This window comes from Castor canadensis, chromosome 8 (assembly GCF_047511655.1).
Source record: "Castor canadensis chromosome 8, mCasCan1.hap1v2, whole genome shotgun sequence".
Classification (NCBI taxonomy): domain Eukaryota; kingdom Metazoa; phylum Chordata; class Mammalia; order Rodentia; family Castoridae; genus Castor; species Castor canadensis.
This window is the reverse complement of record NC_133393.1, coordinates 1,501,192-1,510,617: the sequence shown is the minus strand read 5'-3', so window position 1 is coordinate 1,510,617 and position 9,426 is coordinate 1,501,192.

Below are 9,426 nucleotides of genomic sequence, written 5' to 3'. Positions count from 1 at the left end.
TGAAATGCTATTACTTTTGATATATGAGATAAATAAAACTATTATTAAAACTAATTTCACTTGTTTGTTTTTTGTGAAAATGGCGCCTGTGGTTTGCATTATATAGCAACTAAACCACAGGTGGTTGTTAGTGTGAGGTTGGAAGAGTTGGTTATTGAGACAATGTAACTATTTTCCCATTCAAAAACCATTTACACAATGGAGATACTAACCCTACTTTCCAGATTATTTTTTTGTCCCTTCAGTACTTATATAGATTAACTACAAACTAATCCAGTATCACTGAACAAGAGTAAATGACTCAATTGTCTCAAATCATTAAGATTATTCTTGAAATAGTTTCTTTTTTTGACTAAAAATAAGAAGTCTGGTAAAAGTTGAGTTACAGAAATAAAATTGCAAATTATCCAAATTCCAGAGAAAGAGAGTATGAGTAAGAATGTTGATTACAGCATCACTTTAAAAATCTGTGTTTTTCCTCAGTCAAATAATTTGGTGAATAGCATAGTGTGATGATCGAGTAGAAAATGCACTTTACCGTAACTTTAATTATGGTTAACCGGTCACGAAAGTGCTGTTTATTCATAGCCCAGTTGTGGGAACATGGATGTTGGAGCTGGTCTCGGGTTTAAATTCTGAATCTCTCACTAGCTGTGTAATCTTGGGCAAATTTCTTAAACTCCTTGAGTCTAGGTTTCCTTTTTCATATGTATTTTTTTTAATTTTGGCCATTCCAGTGTGGCATCTTAGGGATCTTAGAGGTATCTCAGGAATTCTATCTTATTCTATTTATTATTATTTTGGGGGGTACTGGGGTTTGAACTCAGGGCCTCAAGCTTGCTAGGCAGGTGCTGTACCACTTGAGCCACACTGAGTCATATGTACTTCTTTTTATGATAACAGCCTGGATCCTACAAAGTTATGCGAGTCTTATACGACTCTTTTATGTAAAGCCCTTAGAAAAATACTAGGGAACTCATAAATACTTAATATTGACTCTGTTTATACAGTTAATTAAAATAGTATATATTTGAACAAGTATCCAGGTATGTTACAGACCCAGAAATATTCCTTGTAAGCATTTAGGTAAGGGAAATCTTTGTACCCTTTCAATGTGTCTGTACTTGCCATCCAATATTTTTTGTCTGCGTTAAAGCAGAATAATGCATACCTGTGAGTCAAGTCTGAGGAGTGTGACTGGGTGGCCTGGAGACTGGCTCAGTCTGTGGCTGAAGGAAAATTACTTCACCTCAGCAAATCTGCTTCCTCTTCTCTGAAGGAAGTATAACTGAGCATCTACTTTAGCCTGTGTCCATCCTTACAAGATGATAAATAGGAAGGGTCAAGCCCAGTGCCTGACACATGAGGTCTGACAATCACTCCTCTCTGTAGAAGAACCCTTGGCAATCCTGTAGGTCTAGCATGCTTTATTTTAATTTCATTGTAAGAATATATTTTTGTATCTTGGCCATAAAATTGGAGAGATACACTATTCAATACAGACAACCTGTTACCATGAACCGTTTAACCTCTCTACCGCTTACAAAACTGTTAACTGGTTATGGAAAATAGACATCTTCGGAGTTGATATTTTTTAGGTTAATACCTGTATTTCAGTCCTTTTCCTCTTACAAACATCTTGTGATTTACACAAACTTAGCATTTCTTCTCTTGATATGGTGCCTGCTTTCTGAACTTAAGTTTCTGTTGACTTGATCGTGAGGACCTTGTGTTTGGAGATTTGGAACCAAGTATTTAATTAAAATCATTATTAGTAGAAAACTATCCCAAGATTTTTCACTCCTTTATACAACAGTAAATATTTTCCTTCTAATCAAAGTTAGCTCTCTAGACAAAGTGGCTCTTTTAGAACACCTCTGGAATGAGCAACCACTTTTTGTATGTAAATTTCAGAAGATGTTTTGTAAGAAACACTTATTCTTTCATTGATTAAATTGCTAGATCTACCTTTCCACCTGTCATAGCATAGGACTCTAAGGGACATGTGTGGGAAGGCTGGTTTGCCTCTTTCTCTCTCTCTCTTTCTCCCTCCTTACCACAAATCAAATGCGGGCAGCTTGCAACACTGCTGGAATGCCGTTCTCGCCAGAGGCTTTCTAGACCACCTGTGGAAAGAGGTTCTTGGCTTAGCTAATGGAGACTTTATCCCCTTACGAAGTGATCGTTCCTACACATGGCACGAAGGCCTCCGTCAGGTTAGTGGTAAGACCTCTTTACCTTCTCTTTGCTTGATAGGTCTGTACATTTATCATACAGACTCCTAGCTAAGCACCGGTACTTGTCTGGGGGCAGAAAACATTTGTTGCCTTTATGAGCCTTAACTAGAAAAATCTTTTTAATTTGTGTAACTCTTCCTTTTAACCTGATAGATTATCATTCATGTAGTTGGGGTTAGTGTGCAAATTTTCTGTTGGAAGATTAAGGAAATGGTGAATTTGAGGATATATATTTTCTGTGTTAAGAGGGTGTGGAAGGCAGTAGAGGTTGCCAGGAGGGAGGAGAAAAACAACTAAAGCCAGAAATCAGAAAATTTTGTAAGACTGGGAAAATCATAAATCTAATTCTGGTAAGTCCATCTTAATGGTGCCTGGCACATAGATATTGCTTCTCAATGACAGACTTTCTCTTTTCAAAATGGCCATCATTTTTATTTGAACTGAGGAGCTGTTCTGGACAGTATTTGCCAAATATGAAATTTCAGAAGTACTTTCTGTGCTGCTATTCGACCTTGGTGCCATTGCAGCCGTGTCATATGTCCCTTCATCTTTATTTCTTATCTCAGAGCCATGCAAGCTCTCCCGTGTCCTCTTGATGAGCTCAGTGATTTGGAAATCAAGCCCTGTGGCTGCATTACCGATTCAGTTGCTGAACTGTGACACTCTGTCTCATTAGTCATACCAGGTTGTTTTGGAAATATGTCCTATCTACCTATAAATTATGGAGCTTCTGTTATAAATTCATAACAACTATATGGGAAGTTTTCGATTATGTTCATATCCTCTTTGCTTGAATTAAAATATGAATGAGCTACTTTGCATCCCAGACTTTGGTTCACTGAAATTCTGAAGTGGAAGGATGAAATATGAGAATACAGTATTATTTGAAGTCCTTATCCAACCTGTCATTTTGATAGATGCATGTTCTTGGCTTATTTTAATACTGAGATTGAAAAAAAAAAAAAGAATTCTAGTTTGGTATTCTTAAGGACTTTCAAATCTATAAAGATTTTTACTCCCACTGAGGAAAGAAGATCATGAGAGAGGCTAAAGAATGGGAAGAAGTTTTATTTCTGATGATGGTAATTAATCCAGGGTGTTGTTTGTTGCTCTCCTTGGATTTCATGTTATTTTGTCAGGTCCTTAATTCAATCAAGAGGCAAATATACACTGAGTGCCAGGTTATATAATTACCATGCTGGGTGCCTGCCTCACAGAGTATGCAGTATCCATAGGATGCAACTCAGAAACAAAGAAAAATAACAATGACAGAGGGTCTGTTGTGGTGCTAAATAAATTATGCTGATAGCAAATTCTGTCCAGCTTCCCAGTACTGTCTTTTGCTCTAAAAACATTTCAGGGCTAAGGCTCTGAGAGACTTCCAGTCTTACCTCCGGCTTTGGCTTCTTTACTACATTGGGGTCACTCATCTCTCTTGCCTGCAGAGATCAGCCAGAGTAGGGTTTAAGTAGGCTCAGAGAAAAATTAAATAGTGACGGCAAATAAAGACTCTTTGCATTACCCTAAGCAGCCCATACCTTGTGCTCACCTTAAATTTACTATCAGATGATACCACTTTTCCTGTTTGTAGTGACAGTGCTTGACATGTGGTAGAAACAAAATAGATGCTTGTATAATCAAAGGTTTATCAAGTTGTTTCAACATGCCTGGATGCTACCGCTTATAAATTTTAAAAATATAACTCCAGCATTAGTGAATCGCATGTTCAGAGAAGCCCGTGCCACATGCCACGTCACCTGTCACAGGCAACTTTGTATGCTATTCATATAATGTACACACTATGTGTGTCCCTCAGAAAGCTTGGCAAGTACTTTCTACCCTGATCTAGTCACAATTTCCTTCATTCCATTCATTTACTGAGTCAGTGCGGATCCAAGATTGTTCCACACACCAGGGATACAGAAGTGGAAAAACACATGAGGTCTCTGTCTTTCCAGGCTAATAGGGAAAGAAAAAATGAATATTAGTAATTATAAAGACAAGGAGAAAAGCAAAGCAGGGTCAGAGATGAAGGAAGATTAGAAAGGCAAGGGGGTGGCGAACATAGTTCCCTCTAAAAAGCTGCTACTTGAGCAGAAGCCTGAATGGAGTGAGGGAGCAAGGGACGGGCACTCAACAGAGAGAACAAGTGCAAGGACACAGAGGCTGGAGCAACAGCGAGGAGCACACAGAGCTGGTTGGGCCAAGAAGGCAAGCAGTGATAAGGTCTGAGGTTGCAGAGGTACGAGGGATTTATTTGGAAAAGACTCTAACTTGGCATAAGGACTTCGGATTCACTCTGAGTGAGACAGAAAAGAGGGATGAAAAGATCTGAGTTGTACTACAAAAGGAAAACTCTGATGCATTGAGATTAGACCCCGAGAAGTGAAGCCAGACGGAGGAAGGACTTGTAGAAACTCTTGCAGTTGGCCTGTTGGGGAATGATGTGGTGACTGAGAGAAGGGTGAAGTCCCTTGATACATTTCAAAGGCAGTCTACATGTCTTGCTAATAGATTGCATATGGATATGGGCTGTGGGAAAGAGGAGTTAAGGATGTCTCCAGGATTTTTGCAAGCATGGTGCTGCATATACAGATAGTGACTGCTGGGAGAGAAGCAGTCATGTGTTTAGAGTCAAAAAAGTTTGGATTGAAAATTCCATTTATGCTACTAATGAATCCTAATTTTTTAAAATATGTTTCCATTAAAATGTATAATTTTGAGATAGCTGTTAGACATAAAAGTGGACAGGTTGAGTTGCAAATGGAACATATGAGGTTGGAGTGGGAGAAGCAGAGAGGCGTGGACTGCACCACGGAGGTTTTTCTGCTTGCAGGATGTACTCAGACCACGCAGCTAGACCAGACCACCACAGAGAATATACAGACAGACAGACGGGCAAAGGCCAGGGGCGAACTCCTTACGGCACCCAGAAGGTCAGGGGAGGAGAGATGAGGTGGAATTAGTCCAGGAGAACCATCATGTGAGGAAGATTCCCATGGCAGAGTGTCCCAAGAGCCAAAGAAGATGCTTCAGAAAGATGGAAATTGTGATGGTGTTCAGTGAAGCTGAGACTTGAGTAAAGTGAGAAGACAGCATTGACAAAGATTTCACTATGTGGATATTATGATGTCCCCATTTGGAGCATGGTCTTCCCCCACCTTCCCATCTAGCGATTAGTAACCAAACTTTAAGTCTCTATGCTGCAAAATGTTTATCCAAATACTAAAGCAAAAGAGAGAGAGCGAGAGAGGAGAGAGAGAAGAGAGAAAGAGAGGACTGTGACATAGAAAAATACAAAAAATATTAAAACAATAAAATAGAGGTGAGGTCTACAAAGAACAGTAGACTACATGATAACGTTGACAGACATTGTTCTGCTGTGGAGTTGAGCCATGGGCTACAGGTCCCTATTAACAGCTGACACGGGAGAAGACACCTGTGAAGTTCTGAGAGCTTTCTGAGATAGGATGTCAAACAAAACAGGCTGTACTCTCTTTGCATCGTTGTCTAATCTGATGACAAATGAGAGTCAACATTCAGACATCACCCCATTGTTATCCCAAGACAAACAGCTGTTGATAACAATCTGTAAGGAGTTTGTTTTCCACAAATAAACTGGGAGTTTCTGAAAGAATAACATATATCTCTTTTGTTTCAAGAAATAAAATATTTGAGATATGGTATTGCCTTCCTAAAATAATCTTTAATAAGAAAACTAATGCAAATGAATAAAAAAAGAAGTGATGGAGTCCTCCTTAATAAAGGGGGAATTACTCCCCAGCTGACTCACTAGATAAGTAGGCACATTTAGTAAAATATAGTGGAATGCACCATGGACTACCAATATACATAAAGGAATTATGCAACGGATGAAACTAAGCCATTTGATGGTTGTTTTCCTAAGTCTTGAAGGCATTAGGAGATTAAAAACCTTTTTTTTCCTTCAATATAAAACTAAAAGAAGGCAAATGCATAGATAAAATTGGGGCACTCCTACACAGTACAAGTTAAAAAACAAGGCTAATACAACCAAGATTATTTAAAAAATAGTTATTTGTTTTTAATATTATTACTTTTCATGAGCTGTTGTCACTCTCTTCAAGTGAGGAATGTTGACTATTTTTGCTCCAAGAAGATAATGATTTTCTGTTATTAGCAGCAATATAATGGTTCTGGAGATGGTATGCTAATTAAAGCAATGCTGCAAATCTTGGGTCTAGTCTTGTGCTTCTCAAACCTCAATGTGTACACAAAGCACCCAGAGGATCTTGCTGAACGGAGATTCTTTTTCCATAGTTCTGGAATGAGACCTGAGATTTTGCGTTTCTAGCCAAGTCCCAGGTGAAGTGAAGGCTGCTGAGTGGTGTTGCTGCTTTGAGTGGAAAGGTAGAGACTTGTGCCTGGATGAGTTGGAGACTGCTTGCATTTAGAGTGAGTGTCTTTGGAGCTGACTGCACCTCATCTGATTCACGCCCTTGAGTTTGTGTTGTTCCTCATAGATGGGTATAAAGTATGGGCCAACGGCTGGGCATGCTTTCAGTAGAAGTGATGGCTCTGCGGTGTCTGGTCCCGTTCACTACTTAGGCTTCTTTATGGCCAAGAGGAAGCCTTCTGAGAGCTGGATAACACTCTCTGGCCATTGAATAGAATGAAATCACTAGACCGGTGTAAAAATAGTGTCCATGGCCTCATTAACACTATGTTCCAAAGCTGATCTTTATTCAGCTTTGTCAGTCATTCCATGTCTTTCTATCCAGTGGGGCCAAGGGTCAAGACAATGGATTTGCGCTGTTTTCTGACCACAGTCTGCTCTTCTAAACCAAGCAAGCACCTTCAGGAATAAGAACCCCTGTGGGTTGAAGAGGTGTATATTCAATGAGCAGGGAAACAAATACCAATACTGACAAAAGCTACCCCAAATTAATTTACGTAGAATAAAAACACATCATTCTTCTCCTTTTTCTTATCCAGCTCAACCCTGGCAGCTCATTAGGGTCATCTTTCTCAAACCACAAATTTTCCCCACCTGGGACCCCAACCCTAAGTCTTCTGGTTCAACTGGCAGTGGAAAGAGGGTAGTAGATTCTTTCTGAATTCTAGGCCTATTTATTTGTCATATGCCTTTCCTTTTCATTTAAAAATGAGTCATAGCTTTTCTAATGTGTAATGAAGGTTAAAAATAAGTATTTTAAGAGCTGGAAAAAGAGCAGGTTTCCAGATTTTTCTTCCTGTGGAAAAATATGAGACATATCAAGTGCTTGAAAAATAGTAAACACTCAAATATATTTATTTAGTAAACAAGTGATAGTTAATATGGGAAGTAACTCTGCTTAATGGATATGTTTACTTCTCCAAAAGAGATATAAAAGAATGAATGAACAGCTCTAAAAATCTACAGTGACTTCTTTTTCTCATCTTTAAGCTAAAAGTACAAATTTCCACTACATTTATAATAGTTTTCTTAAGCTTAATAAAGTACTTACACCTCTCTAACTAGGATTGTTTGAACAGATGGAATGTGAACAAACCACAATTCTCCTATAGATAAATGAAGAGGGTCCTGTTTTTAAAAGGTTATCTTGGTCTGAACTACCTGAAATAACACTTTCAAATGAGCTCTGTCCTCTTCCTGCTCTTCCCCGTCACTCCCCACCTCTCTTCTCTTCCCCTTCACCTCATCCTCCCTTTCTTTCTCTCTTAGCAAGTCTACGTACAGCTGCTACTCAAGAAACCCAAGAAGCATGCATTTTTTTTGCTATTTTCCTTTACTCATTCTTGGGATTCCTACTTTCATACCTTTGAAGTGATAAAGGGACACTACTCATTTTCAAATATTGAAATTCTGCTTAATATATGAAGACTTCCTTCTTTTCCTGATCAGAATTGATTCTCATTTGTCTACATAGGTATTAATAATTAATTGAAAGTTAATTATGAGTTAATAACATATCATGCCTTATCTAGTAGTTATTCATATATGTCATTATTCCTCCCTTACCACATAAACAATCTGAAAGGTGGGATAGTAGCTTGGAGATATTTTATATCATATATAACTATCATGTATGTATGATAAAAGTTAACAAAAGATAAAGCTTCTATAAGCCATTGTCCTACTTTTCAAGTTGTTGGTGCTCCTCAAATTACAATGGGGTTACAACACAATAAGCCTCTTGAAAATTGAAAATACCATTAAGACAAAATGGCATTTAATGCGCCTAGCCTATGGACCATCATAGCTTAGCCTAGGCTACCTTCTGTGTGCTAGGATCATTTACATCAGCTTATATTTGGGACAAATCGTCTGATACAAAGCCAATTTTATTTTATTTGTTTTTATTTTTTTTCTTTTATTATCCACATGTGCTTGGGTCATTTCTCCCCCCTGCCCCCACCCCCTCCCTTACCACCCACTCCACCCCCTTCCTCTCCCACCCACCCCCTCAATACCCAGCAGAAACTATTTTGCCCTTATCTCTAATTTTGTTGTAGAGAGAGTATAAGCAATAATAGGAAGGAACAAGGGTTTTTGCGGGTTGAGATAAGGATAGCTATACAGGGCATTGACTCACATTGATTTCCTGTGCGTGGGTGTTACCTTCTAGGTTAATTCTTCTTGATCTCATCTTTTCTCTAGTTCCTGGTCCCCTTTTCTAATTGTCCTCAGTTGCTTTTAAGGTATCTGCTTTAGTTTCTCTGCGTTAAGGGCAACAAATGCTAGCTAGTTTTTTAGGTGTCTTACCTATCCTCACCCCTCCCTTGTGTGCTCTTGCTTTTATCATGTGCTCAAAGTCCAATCCCCTTGTTGTGTTTGTCCTTGATCTAATGTCCACATATGAGGGAGAACATATGATTTTTGGTCTTTGGGGCCAGGCTAACCTCACTCAGAATGATGTTCTCCAATTCCATCCATTTACCAGTGAATGATAACATTTCGTTCTTCATGGCTGCATAAAATTCCATTGTGTATAGATACCACATTTTCTTAATCCATTCATCAGTGGTGGGGCATCTTGGCTGTTTCCATAACTTGGCTGTTGTGAATAGTGCTGCAATAAACATGGGTGTGCAGGTGCCTCTGGAGTAACCTGTGTCACAGTCTTTTGGGTAAATCCCCAAGAGTGGTATTGCTGGATCAAATGGTAGACCAATGTCTAGCTTTTTAAGTAGCCTCCAAATTTTTTTC